Raw genomic sequence first — 14,637 nt, 5'->3', positions numbered from 1 at the left:
CTGCCCTTAGCCCCCCCTCCTTTGAAGTGCATTCTGTTCGTATCTACTCATCCGCCAACCTCCGACTGGCCGTCATATACCGACCGCCAGGACCTACCGCTGCCTTTATCGACCACTTCACCACCTGGCTCACACACTTCCTATCTACAGACACCCCCACCATCATCATGGGGGATTTCAACATCCCCATTAACACAGACCACCCTTCCGCCTCCAGTCTCTTGTCCCTCACCACCTCCTTTGGTCTCTCCCTCTGGTCCTCTTCTGCCACCCACACAAAGGGGGGCACACTAGACCTAATATTCACCCGCCTCTGCTCCATATGCAACCTCTCTAACTCTCCATCCACGCTCTCTGACCACAACCTGCTAACGTTCTCTGCCCTCTCTTCTCCAACGGAACCCCCACTCTCTAAACCACCACGCCCCCGCAGGAACCTCAACCGCCTTGACACCTGCACCCTCTCAGACTCTCTCCTACCACTCGCTGACATATCCTCAATCCAGGACACAGATGCCGCTGCTGCCTTCTATAATACCACCATTACCTCAGCCCTTGATTCTGTAGCCCCCTACACAAACTCCAGAGCCCGACCAACCAATAGACAACCCTGGCACACTGACCAGACTAAAAAACTGAGACGTGCCTCGCGGGTTGCAGAGCGCCTCTGGAAGAAAAGCCACTCCCAGGAGGACTTCCTCAGGTACAAAGAGGCAGTTCTCACATTTAAGAACGCACTCACCGCCGCCAAGCAGGTCTACTTCACCACACTCATATCCGCACTCTCTCGCAACCCCAAACAACTATTCTCCACCTTCAACTCCCTCCTCCGTCCTCCCGCCCCCCCTCCGACATCACTTATCTCAGCTGACGACTTCGCCTCCTACTTTAAAACTAAAATTGACACCATCAGGGACAGCCTCACCCTACTCCCCCGACAATCCATCCACCCAACTACTCGCTGCTCCCCATCCCTGACCTGTTTCTCCTCCATCACTGATGAAAAACTCTCCTCCCTAATCTCCAAATCCCACCTCACCTCCTGTGCGCTCGACCCGATTCAATCACATCTCATCCCCAAGCTCACTGAAGTTATCACTCCAGCCCTAATCCATCTCTTCAATCTATCCCTAACCAATGGATCCTTCCCCTCAGCCTTCAAACACGCCACTGTCACTCCTATACTTAAGAAACCGTCCCTCAACCCGTTCTCTCCTGCCAACTATCGTCCCATCTCACTGCTCCCGTACGCCTCAAAACTTCTTGAGCAACATGTCCACTCAGAACTCTCCTCCTATCTCTCGTCCAACCTGCTCTTTGACAGACTTCAGTCAGGCTTCAGACCCCGGCACTCCACTGAAACTGCCCTAACAAAAGTCACTAACGACCTGCTAACCGCCAAAGCCAAGCGCCATTACTCTGTCCTCCTCCTCCTCGACCTCTCCTCTGCCTTTGACACAGTTGACCACTCCCTCCTGTTAGAAATTCTCTCATCCCTCGGTATCTCAGACCTGGCCCTTTCCTGGATCTCCTCATACCTCTCTGACCGCACATTCAGCGTCTCCCACTCGCACACCACCTCCTCACCACGCCCTCTCTCTGTAGGTGTCCCCCAAGGCTCCGTCCTAGGACCCCTCCTGTTCTCCATCTACACCCTTGGCCTGGGCCAACTCATAGAATCTCATGGCTTTCAGTACCATTGCTATGCCGACGACACCCAAATATATATCTCTGGACCAGACATTACCTCCCTGTTGGCCAGAGTTCCAGATTGTTTAGCGGCCGTAGCCTCCTTCCTCTCCTCCCGCTTTCTCAAACTCAACATGGAGAAAACAGAGTTTATCATCTTCAGCCCATCCTGTATGGCCCCTCCACCTGACCCATCTATCAAAGTTAATGGAACCCCACTTACCCCTGTCCCACAGGCCCGATGCCTTGGGGTAACCCTGGACTCCGACTTATCCTTCAAACCACATATTCAAACCCTCAACACCTCTTGTCGCCTCCAGCTCAAGAACATCCACCGAATCTGCTCCTTCCTCACCCCAGAAACTACCAAGATGCTCGTCCAGGCCCTCATAATCTCCCGCTTAGACTACTGCAACACCCTTCTGCATGGACTCCCGGCAAACACCCTCGCCCCCCTCCAGTCCACCTTAAACTGTGCTGCTCGCTTAATCCACCTCACCCCCCGATCTTCATCGGCTGCTCCCCTCTGCCAGTCCCTCCACTGGTTACCCATAGCCCAGCGAATTAAGTTCAAGCTACTAACACTAACATACAAAGCCATCCACAACCTGTCCCCTCCATATATCTCTGACCTCATCTCCCGCTACCTGCCCACACGTAACCTCAGATCCTCCAACGACCTCCTACTCCGCTCTGCCCTCATCCGCTCCTCACACAACCGTCTCCAAGACTTCTCCCGTGCATCCCCCATACTCTGGAACTCCTTACCACGACACATAAGACTGACCCCCACAATCACAGGATTCAAGAAGGCCCTGAAGACTCACCTATTCAGGAAGGCCTACAACCTCCAATAACACTATCACCGCACTGCCATCTGTACAGTCTCCCCCTCTCATTCTGTCTCTACCCCCTTCCCTCATAGATTGTAAGCCCTCGCGGGCAGGGCCCTCTACCCCACTGTGCCAGCCGATCACTGTTAGTATGATATGTACCTGTATATTTTGTGAATTGTATGTAACCCCCAAATGTAAAGCACCATGGAATTAATGGTGCTATATAAATAAACAATAATAATAATAATAATGACTTTAAGGGTGGCAGGTGCTAGTCCTCTCTCCAGGCCGTTCTGTAAGAACTCTAGGACTGCATCTCTGTCTGGATCACACTGGTTGCCTGTACACCAATCTCGGAATATCCGGGCGATCCTCTGGTAGCTCTGATTGGTTGCCTCTGCTCTTGAATGGGCTAAGGTACTTAGCACTCCCTGGGACAATCCTCTGTCTGCGCGTATGGCGTGGTTAACCTCCAGGCAGTGAGGTTGAATTTGTCTAGGCCCAGGCAAGGCCGACCATTCAGTGACACCAGGTTCCTGACTGGTGGAAGCCTCCAGTAGTTCCTCCGACTCATAAGGATAAGGTCGGTGAACCATGCCCTTTTTGGCCACAACGGCATGATCACTATTGCTGAGGTCTGGTCCTGCCTGAGTTTCGTCAATACCTTCGGAATCATCGGAATGGGAGGGAAAACGTATGCCAGCTTGAACCTCCATGGTATTGACAGGGCATCCACCGCCAAAGGGTTGTCTTCCCGGTACAGGGAGCAAAAACTTTCTACTTTGGCGTTGTATTGGGTGGCCATCAGATCCACCTCGGGGAGACCCCACCTCCTGGTCTGGTAGTGGAAGATGTCCTGATCTAGGGACCATTCGCCTACGGTCGGGTGGCCTCTGCTGAGTTGATCCGCTAGGATGTTCAGGCGGCCCTGGATGTGTACCATGGCCAGCTGGGAGAGGTTCCGTTTTGCCCAAGAGAAGATCCGGTTGGTGACTTGCAGGAGCGAGGGGGACCTGGTTCCTCCCTGCTTGTTGATATAATGGACTGCCGTCAGATTGTCCGACCTTACCTTGACCGCTTTTCCATGCAGAAACGGTGCAAATGACAGAAGGGCTCGATGAACTGCGGTAAGCTTGCACCAGTTGGATGAGCGCGTCCTCTCCCGCTGATTCCACGTACCTTGTACCGGGGTCTCCCCCAGATGAGCTCCCCAGCCTGTGAGGGAGGCATCTGTAGTCAACAGGGTCCAGGCGGACTGGACCGAGGACTTCCCATCGCGCAGATGGTCCACCAGGGCAGAGTTTGCCGGGTGCTGATGGTTAACTGGATAGGCTTCTGCAATCCTGTAGGACTGTGATTCTAGACTCTCAAGATCTCATTCTGTAGTGGGCGCATATGCCATAGGGCCCAAGGAACTGCTTCTACGGTGGCGAACATCAATCCTAGAACCTTCATGGCCGTCCTGATGGTGACCCTCCGTGTAGTGAATAAATGATGTACCACCCGAGCAATCTTCCTTTTGCGAGAGGAGAGTAGAGAGATCGTCATGTTGAGAGAGTCTAGGATAAGTCCCAGGAACTGAACGTGAGTTGATGGCACCACCACTGACTTCTGCCAGTTTACCAGCCACCCCAGCTTGTCTAGTAGAGCTACAACGGTCTGCACCTGCGTGGTAAGAACCTCCTTTGAATGGGCCTTGAGAAGCCAGTCGTCCAGATACGGGACTATGAATATGCCTTGAAGGCACAGGGCAGCAGCGACCGGAGCTATGACCTTTGTGAAGGTGTGGGGGGGCGGAGGATATGTCGAACGGGAGGGCTGCGAACTGGAAGTGCGCCTCTTTCCCTTCTATGTATACGGCAATCCTTAGGAACTTTTGGTGTGCCGGAAAGATGGGTACGTGGAGGTAGGCGTCCTTCAGGTCCAGAGTGACGAAGTGATCTCCAGGCTGTAAAAAAGGCAGCACTGACCTGATGGTTTCCATGCGGAAGCGCACCTTGCGGATGAAGTGATTCAGGTATCTGAGATCGATGATCATGCGCCACTCGCCTGATGATTTGGGGACCAAGAAGACTGGAGAATAGACGCCTGTGCCTTGATCTGCGCGGGGTACCACCTCCAGCGCGGCCTTGTCCACGTACTCCTGAATCGATTTCTCCAGATGAAGTTGTTTGGAGCCCTGAAGAGGGCGGGTTCTTACCATCTTGTCTGGCGGCTGGGAAATAAAATTGATTTTATAACCCTCCTGGATCGTCTGGATGACCCAGGGGTCCCGAATATTTTGGCGCCAGGCATCCACATAGTGGGAAACACGACCGCCCACCGCGGGGGGGGGATAGAGGCGGGGGAATTAGAAGGAGGTTCTCTTACGCCCACGAGAGGATCCCCGACCTCTTCCACTGCCGGACCTCCGCTGACCTCTGGTTCCTCTTCTAGAGGCTCCCCGACCCCGAAAGGAGGAGCTCTGTCCTTCTAAGAGCTGCGGCAAATTCTTGCCCTTGTAGTCGGCCAATCCCTCCATAATGCGGTCGAGCTCCTTCCCGAACAGCTGGCTGGGTTCAAAGGGGAGGCTACACAGGCTGTTCCTGGAGGTGAGGTCAGCCCTCCAGGGCTTCAGCCATAGGGGCCGGCGAGCAGCGGTAGCTAACGCCATAGATCTGGCGGCCAGACGGGTCTGGAAGTGGGTGGCCTCCATCAGATGGTCTACCAGCAAGGTGATGTCCAACATTGCCGCTAGGAGGTCATCCCGATCCACTCCGGAGTCAATATCTTTGACCAAAGACGAGAGCTCTGCCCGCAGGCCAGTGGCTACTTCATGGCGACAATGCCAAGAGAGGCCTGGGCAGAGGAGGCCGAATACACTCGCCTCAGGGATCCTTCAACCCGTCGATCCATAGGATCTCTCAGACTTGACCCGTCTTCAGTCGGGAGGACCGTGCGTCTTGATATTTTAGCCACAGCCACATCTACCTTCGGCGGAGGGCCCCACGCTTTTAGCTGGCTTTCAGAGATAGGGAATAGGGTTTTAAAACGCCTGGATGGGGCAAAGGGTTTCTCTGGGTGCCTCCATTCCCCTTCCATCAGGCGGAGCATCTCTGAAGAAGGCTTAAAGGTACGATCTCTGATCCTGAGTGCTCTGAATAACCTTGACATCTTCTCCATAGGGAAGATCTCCTTCTCCTCCTCAGAATCCGACGACGACTCCACATCTCTGAGGCACAGGTTCTCCAAGGGCGGAAGGGATAATTCACACTCCAGGCGCAGTCTCTTAGCCAGGTGGGAGACAGAGGTTTCCATTCTTTTCATGGAATCCTAGACAAATCCCTTCACCCAGGATACCATCTCTCGCATGGGGGTCGCCTCAGAGCGAGGGAGCTCTACATCCCTGGCAAAACCGGTACTGGAGTCGTCCGGAAGAGGGATCCTGCAGGTGGCACACGCAAGGTGCTTCCTTTTTGAAACGGCCTTCCTCCGTGGAGGAATGGTGGAGGAGGAAGAAGAAGACATTCTGTGGGAGAAGAGAGAAAACAACAATACTAACAACTTGCCCCCAACTGACTCCCCTTCCCCCCCAGCCACCTCCACCAAACCTCACTCGGCGTAAAAAGTTAGCTTTCCACAGGACACGAATAACTGCCAGGAGCTTCTTCGTGCTGCTTGTAACCGGAGCGACAAGCACTGAATAGTGGGTGGGAGGGGAATTTATAGGCCAGGGGGGCGGGAACTTCAGGAGGGAAACGCCCCCCTCCTTTCTCAGGGGCTAAGTTCTGAATAGAGGCTAACGGGGGGCCCTCCCCAGACTTCTAGGCTGAAGGACCCTCAAGGAAGGGGAGGGGGACCCCCCCGAACTTATTCCAGCAAAAAATGCTCGTGTCTAGCCTCGCGCTACTGTACATGCACGGCGGACACCCCAGCCGGCGGACCTGGGAACCTAAAGAAAGGTTCCCAGGTCCGGAAGTTCCTCCCCGCCCAGGGAAGCCCTGGACCCAGCGTGGCAGATGCGGCCAGGCGCGCGCGTGACCTGGAGTGCTCCCCCAGCGGGGGGAGACAAAGTATCTTCAGAAAAACCAGGAGGAGCACCGCAAAAGCAAAAAAAGGTCTTCAGCATGTCAGATAAGAGGGGGGAGAGAAGCGGACCCCTATAAGAGGTCAGAACCCCTGCTCCCCCCTGACCACCTGTCCTGTCCCACAGGACAGAAAAAAACACAAGGGAGGAGCAGGTCTTCCGGACTCTTATAGGGGTCAAAAGCTGTTAGGTAATTAAAAATTCCACCTGTCCTAACAGCTCATAGGGGCAGGAATACCCAGTTGTGCTGCTGTTGGGCGTAGGGGGAAAATAACACAGTAAGAAAAACTGGGCTACTCACCAGGGTAACAGGGCCAGTGTCATGAACACCAAACGGTAGACAAGTCTGTAGCTATCCAAATAAAGAACAGTAGGAAAAGTGCAGCCTCACTGTACTCACAGAAAGGCAAAGAATAGGAGGACTTGTTGTTATGGATACCTGGAGTAAAGCTGTATCTAATCCTTCCCCGTGTAGTACTGTGTTTAGACGCAAGTATCTAATCCTTGTTGGTGTGGTACTGAGTGCAGATGCACATATCTAATCCTCCGGCGTGTGGTACTGTGTGCAGACGTGTGTATCTAATCCACTGGCGTGTGGTACTGTGTGCAGACGCGTGTATCTAATCCTCTGGCGTGTGGTACTGTGTGCAGACGCGTGTATCTAATCCTCTGGCGTGTGGTACTGTGTGCAGACGCGTGTATCTAAACCTCTGGCGTGTGGTACTGTGTGCAGATGCACGTATCTAATACTCCCCCATGCGGTACTGTGTGCTGAGATGCCTATCTAATTCTCTGGCATGTATCTAATCCTCCAAAGTTTGGTACTGTGTTCAGACGCACATATACAATCCTCCCCTGTGTGGTATTGTGTGAAGAGGTGCGTATCTAATCCTATGGCATGTGGAACTGTGTGTAGACGCGAGTATCTAATCCTACAGCATGTGGTACTGTATGCAGACGTGGGTATCTAATCCTATGGCATGTACAACTGTGTGATAACGCGCATATCTAATCCTCTGGCGTGTGGAACTGTAAACAGACGCACGTATCTAATCCTACGGCATGTGGTACTGTGTGCAGACGTGCTTATTTAATCCTCTGGTGTGTGGAACTGTGTGCAGATGTGTGTATCCAATCCTCTGGCATGTGGTATTGTGTGCAGACGCATGTATCCAATACCCCGGCGTATGGTGCTGTGTGCAGACGCGCGTATCTAATCCTCCGGCGTGTGAAACTGTGCAGACGTGCATTTCTAATCCTCCACCGTGTGGTACTGTGTGTAGATGCGCGTATCTAATCCTCTGGCGGTGGTACTATGTGAAGACATGCATATCTAATCCTCCAGCGTGTTGAACTGTGTGCAGATGTGCGTATCTAATCCTCCCCTGTGTGGTATTGTGTGAAGAGGTGTGTATCTAATCCTCCCCGTGTGGTACTTTGTGCAGACACACGTATCTAATCCTTTAGCGTGTGGTACTGTGTGCAGATGCGCATATCTAACCCTCGGTCGTGTGGTTCTGTGTGCAGATGCACGTATCTAATCCTACGGCATGTGGAACTGTGTGCAGATGCGTGTATCCAATCCTTTGGCATGTGGTACTGTGTTCAGACGCATGTATCCAATCCCCCGGAGTGTGGTGCTGTGTGCAGACACGTGTGTCTAATCCTTCGGCACGTGGAACCATGTGCAGACACACGTATCTAATCCTTCAGTGTGTGGAACTGTGTGCAGAAGTGCGTATTTAATCCTCTGGTGTGTGGGACTGTGTGCAGACGCGTGTATCTAATCCTCTGGCATGTGATACTGTGTGCTGATCTGTGTATCTAATCCTCTGATGCGTGTATCTCAGTTTGGATATCAGTGTTGTATTGTGCATGTGGAGTGACCATGTGTATTTCAGCTGGAATATGAGTGAAAGACTTGCAGGTTTGTATTGGCTAAGGGGGGGGGGGGGGCATTGTGTTTGGAATGCTGTATCTCAGCAACGGTACGTCTTAGCCAGTTGGAGTCTCGTCTTAATTAGAGATGAGCGAACACTGTTCGGATCAGCCGATCCGAACAGCACGTACCCATAGAAATGAATGTAAACACCTGTGACGCCGGCCGCCGGCAAAGTCAGCGTCACAGGTGCTTCCATTCATTTCTATGGGAGCGTGCTGTTCGGATCAGGAACTCCTGTTCAGGAGTGAATTTAACAGAAGGGAATTGTCTAAGAGCTTGCTTTATGTTCCATTCCTTTTCAAACCACTCCTGACTTTGGCTCAAAAAACTGCTGCACAATCTACAACAAAAAACAATGTGTTTCTGCAATGTGGGGCTTTAGCCTTAGGCTAATTTATGAAGAGACCAAAGAAGGACCTAAATACTTCAACAAGAGATCATTTTTAGTGAGAGAGTTAATTTTAACCCCTTAATGACCAAATGCGTAATAGTACGTCCTTAGTCGCATGGGGATGTACGAATGAATGACAAATGTTATGGCTCTTGGAATGTGGGGAATTGGTCTGGTCACTAAGGAGTTAAAATAAAATTCCTATATCCTGTAGCTCTTAGGGTGAATTCACACTGAGTAAACGCTAGCTTATTCTGAACGTAAAACACGTTCAGAATAAGCGGCGTCTAAAGCAGCTCCATTCATTTCTATGGGAGCGGGGATACGAGCGCTCCCCATAGAAATGAATGGGCTGCTTCTTTCACTCCGTGCAGTCCCATTGAAGTGAATGGGGAGTGCCGGCGTATACGGCAAGCTCTGCTCATGCTGGAGCGTACACGCCGGCACTCCCCATTCACTTCAATGGGACTGCACGGAGTGAAAGAAGCAGCCCATTCATTTCTATGGGGAGCGCTCGTATCCCCGCTCCCATAGAAATGAATGGAGCTGCTTTAGACGCCGCTTATTCTGAACGTGTTTTACGTTCAGAATAAGCTAGCGTTTACTCAGTGTGAATGCACCCTTACACTGTCCACTATGCCATATAATATGTTGACACTTCTTCTATTCTGTAGATTTGTTTGCAACAGTCTCCTCACTTTTGGTACACTGATCTCAGCCTTCAGATCAGAATTAGAGAACACCACACAATTTCGTAAATGTCAAGGTCATTGTGTAATTCTATGTGAATATAATCTAACATGAGTAAAATAACTATTTTAAGCTTATTTCATCAATTGTATTTATTCTAAAGCCTAGAATAAAAATGTAAATGAGATTATAGCAAAAGAACACTGATCAAAATTAGAGAACACTTCCAGATACCTGTAAATTATTGGTGTTAATCTGGCCCCTGCTGCTAATTTCCTTAATTATCTGACAAATTTAACTCACAGCCTAACTTTCTAGTTTTCACTGTATTTGCACAAATGGTGTGCTGTTCCAAAGTGACTGAAACCCTCCAGCAGCAGGTTGTCCAATGAAGGCCAAAGCGGTGACCCTTTCAACCATAGCAAGAGAAGTTGGTTGTTCCAAGTCTTTGATTTCTAGAATATTGCATCTTTACAACATCACAAACTCATTCAAGACCATCAAGAAGGCTGGTCACCCCTTGAAAGACAAATGCAAGAGAGGACAGGATAATGCAGGGAATCTAAATGGGTAATCGTTTCAACACTGCAGTTGAAATTGCTTGCCAATTCAGCACTGAACAGGGTAAGGATCTGTCTTGTCATACAGTGTCTGAACATTTAGACTGAAATCCACCTCTGCAGTGACCAAACCTCTCATTAGCAGAAAGAATCCAAAGGCTAGACTCGCCTTTTGCCGAGGTGCATGTCGTGTGGAGAGAGGAGAAGTGCTCCAGAGTTCAGTTTAGTGATGAAAGCAAGTTTAATTTATTTGGGTCTGATAGCAAACATTATGTTCGTTGAGAAACTGGGGAAAGACTGAACCCAAAGTGTGTAAAGAAGTCAGAAGTGTCATGATTTGGGGAATGTTTTCTGCAGTAGGAGTTGGATCTCTCATACAGCTACATGGCAGAGCGAAAGCAAGTGTGTATCAAAACCTTTTTCAACAACATATGGTTCCTTCCTTGTATTCATCACTCAATCAGCCAGCAATTTTCATGTAGGACAATGGCCCCCGTCACACAGCAAATCGGGGATAGCAGTCCCTTGAAACTGAAAACATTGAAACAATGAAATGGCCAGCCCAGAGTCCTGATATATACCCAATAGAAAACCTCTGGAAAATCCTTGGTGACAAAGTTATGGCCAAGAAGCCCACAACAGTCACAGAACTGTGGAAGAAGAGTCGACCAAAATCACACTAGAGCAGTGTGAGAGACTAGTGATGATCTGTGAATACAGATGTGCTGAAGTCATTCAAAGCAAAGGCCTGTATACTTCCTATTGACTGGTGACTGTTGTAACCTTCAGCAAATTTACTTTCTCTGTGCTACAGTCATTGCTGTTCTCTCATTTTCATCATGTTTTTTTGCTAAATAAAGGTTTTATATTGCTATACTTTGGTTATTTTGTAACACTCTATTCTAGTGGCATGATGTACCCCTTACAAAAAATCCTTCAAAGGTTGATCAATGTAGATTACATTATTTATGAAAAAAAATAAGTGTTCATACATTGTTCTCTAATTTTGATCTCCAGTGTATGTACATAAGGCAGAATCCACTAGTCTCAAGTCATTTAACAACATATCTATTCTCTACATAATGACCTCTACCCAGGTCACAGAGAATATCTACATAAACTCTCCCATACAAATAAATAGGGTCTGCTCCAAACCATTGTGTCTATGGTCCTCCCATATAGGAATCAGGAAGTCAGTGTTCTAGGATTAGTATCAAAAATTGCAACTTTTTAGGTAAAAAAAAATAAAAAAGGCTATTAATTCGAAAAATTTAAAGAGGACCTGTCACCATGTAGAAAATACTAAATAGCATACATGATTTGATTCTTGATGTTCTCCTGAACAATCTAGTGTTCTTCTTTTTAAAATCTGTCCATTTATTCAAAACATAAGGCCCCTGGAGAATTACGTAAACTAGCTCAACATTTAACCATTTCCTGGTGACACATTCCCTTTAATTTTAGTAACCAATGTTGGGCAGCTGCTGCCAGTGCCTATAAAATGGATGCATCAAGAGGAATAGATGCTCATGACAAGTCACTGGTCAATCTACATATGGAATACTGTGCACAGCTTTGGGCACCTATACATAAGCCACATGAACTAGTGTGGATGGAGAGAAGGGTTACCAATGTAATTAAGGGGATGAGTAAATTAGAATACAAAGGTTATCAAAGTAAAAGTATCAGTTTCCCTTACATCCCTCCAGGAGCACAATAATGGGATATTTCTGTCCTTATGTGCTGGTAGGAAAAGGCAGAATTTTTAATAATATACCTGTAAACAATTATATTTGTATACGGAAGGAAGCACCTCCCCCAATTGTTGTTTTTTTTTCAGTCTCGTGTGGTGGGACAGTCGGTTAATTTTCTTTTTTGTTCTTTCACTTCCCCCTTCTTGCTCCTGAGGGGGCATGCAGATGGATCCCTTTGGACCTACCTCAGGATCTCTTTTCCCCTCCTTGTGGTTTTTCAGCTAGCCTCTTTCTTTTTTTCAGGCTTCAAGGCGATGCCTTCTCCTTGGCGGCTTCAGCACGGTGCCAGAAGTGAGGTTGCACCAGTATGTCTCGGCACCAGAAGTGATATCTCCTTCCTATAACGTGTTTTTGGTAAACTTACGTTCATTTATATGGCCCTGAGATCTCACTTAAAAAAATAAATTAAAAAAAAAAGTAAAGGAGGAACAGAGAGAATGATCGTCCACAGGAAGTCCTCTCTGGCAGGGGTCATTCTCTCTTATATAAGGATTTGCTTCCTGTTGCCAGGCCTCTATGATCTCAGAGAGCCGGACAATAGTTTACTATTGCATCCCTTTTGTTTGTATTGTCTTAAAGGTGTTGTCCAGGCAAAAATGGAAAACCCTTTTGAAGCTTAAATAAGCTGGGGGTAGTAAAACAAATAAATAAAAATAAATAAATAACAACATACTCCTGCGACTCCCAGTTCATCTGTTCCAGTGGCATCTTCCAGGGTTGTGCTGAAGCCGCTGATTGGCCTCAGTGGTCACGTGACTGCTGAGGACATGCAGCAGCTTCAGCACGACGCTTAAAAAGATGCAGAAGATCAGAAGAACCGGGAGATGCAGGACGACACTGGAGCAATGAGGACTGGTGAGTATGCTTTTTTTTTTTTTTTTCTTCACTGCTCCAGCTTATTTAAACTTTATAAGGGTTGTCCATTTTCGCCTGAACAACCCCTTTAACTAACGGTTAAGAGCTTGTCAAAAGCTTTGGATAGGTTATACTTTCCCATTATTGTTATCTCTGTTTCGCATTATTCCAAGTTAAACATTCATTCATTTTTTTCCCCCCTGCTTTAATCCAGAATCCAAAATGATCTATTTTGTTTTAAGCAGATGTCTTCTGCATCTGGTGGTGGCAATTGCTTCAGAAGAAAAGCTTAATTGAAGCATAAATAAACTCTATACGGAGCGCTACTCGGCCTATTTAACCGTACCGCTCCATGTGCCACTTCCGGGTTAAATTCACACTTCCGGAGGAAAAAGATGCGGTCCAAGCTGGAACGCATGCTCATTAGCTAGATGTTACGAGCCTCTGTGCAAATTTCAGATTTCCAACTTCAAAGCAACATTCTCACAGGGAGATTCCGAGAAAAAGGGTACCCTGTTAAAATGATTGAAGCTGCATACCATAGAGCAAGCAGACTCAACCAACAGGAATGTCTTGCTCCAAGACAAGCCGTGAAAACTAATGAGTATGAACTGAATTTCATAACGGCCCTTAGTTCATCTCATCAACAGATCAAAGATATTATTATGAGACATTGGCCAGTCCTACAGAATGACCCTTTTCTTAAAAAGGTTCTTCCTATAAGACCCAAATTCACCTTTAGAAGGGCACGAACGCTCAAAAGTATTCTAGCGCCCAGTAAATTACGGTCATCCAATACAACCTCCGTAACAACTAATACCTCCTCCGGAGGGAATTTCCGTTGTAACCGTAATAGATGCAAGTGCTGCAGATCAATTAGAAATAAAGTATGTGAGATTAGTAGCTTCACTACCAACGAAATTTTTAGATTAAAATACCATCTTGATTGTACTTCGTCATTTGTAATATATTTATTGGAATGCCCGTGTGGCCTCCAATATATAGGCAGAACATCTAGACAATTAAGCGAGCGTATCAACAAGCATCGCTCGAATGTCACAAACGGTTACATGAAACATAGTGTGTCGCGACATGCAGCTGAACATCACAACAAAAGCTTCAGCGGATTTTTGGTAACACCAATTGACTGGGTTCCCCCGGGTAATAGTGATAGACTGAGTAAGCTAAATAAAAAAGAGATGTTCTGGATGTTTAAATTTAATACATTACATCCAGCGGGCCTAAATATCGCAACTGAGGATGTAAACAGATGAGTTACCTTGTATAATCCTTTTGGTCATTCTAAATGTATACTGTTAACTAAAAGGTGTATTTTTAGGGAAGGGCCTATATAATTGGTTGAAATGCATGTTTTAAACTATTTAAATTATTCAATTTATTTTTCATCTTTAATTTGTATAATAGTCAGATAGAAATTTAATGTACCCATATCGAGTATGTCATGAACATGGTGGGCTATATTTATATATTTTTAGGAATGTAATGTAATCATATAGATTTTTATGTTTTCTAATTATAGAATCATTTTCTAAACTTTTATGTTACGTCCTAGGCAAATATCATCACTATGAATTCTTTTAGATGACTCGTATAGCAGATTGTCCTTTTACGCATGCGCAGAAGTTCATGCGTTCCAGGTTGAACCGCATGACTTCCTTTTATTTTTTATTCACATTTGCATACTTAGCTATACGACTCTTGATAATTATAGGTCGTACCACCGTTTTTTCTTAGCCCGTACTGTTGGTTTCTCTGGTGCGGGCGGAGTGCCCGTGCTCTTGTGGTGATAGAATATTCCGCCGAAAAAATTTGCACAGAGGCTCGTAACATCTA

The sequence above is a fragment of the Leptodactylus fuscus genome, chromosome 1, assembly GCF_031893055.1.
Source record: "Leptodactylus fuscus isolate aLepFus1 chromosome 1, aLepFus1.hap2, whole genome shotgun sequence".
Lineage (NCBI taxonomy): Eukaryota > Metazoa > Chordata > Amphibia > Anura > Leptodactylidae > Leptodactylus > Leptodactylus fuscus.
The sequence above is the reverse complement of the archived record's forward strand: the minus strand, read 5'-3'. Positions refer to the sequence as shown.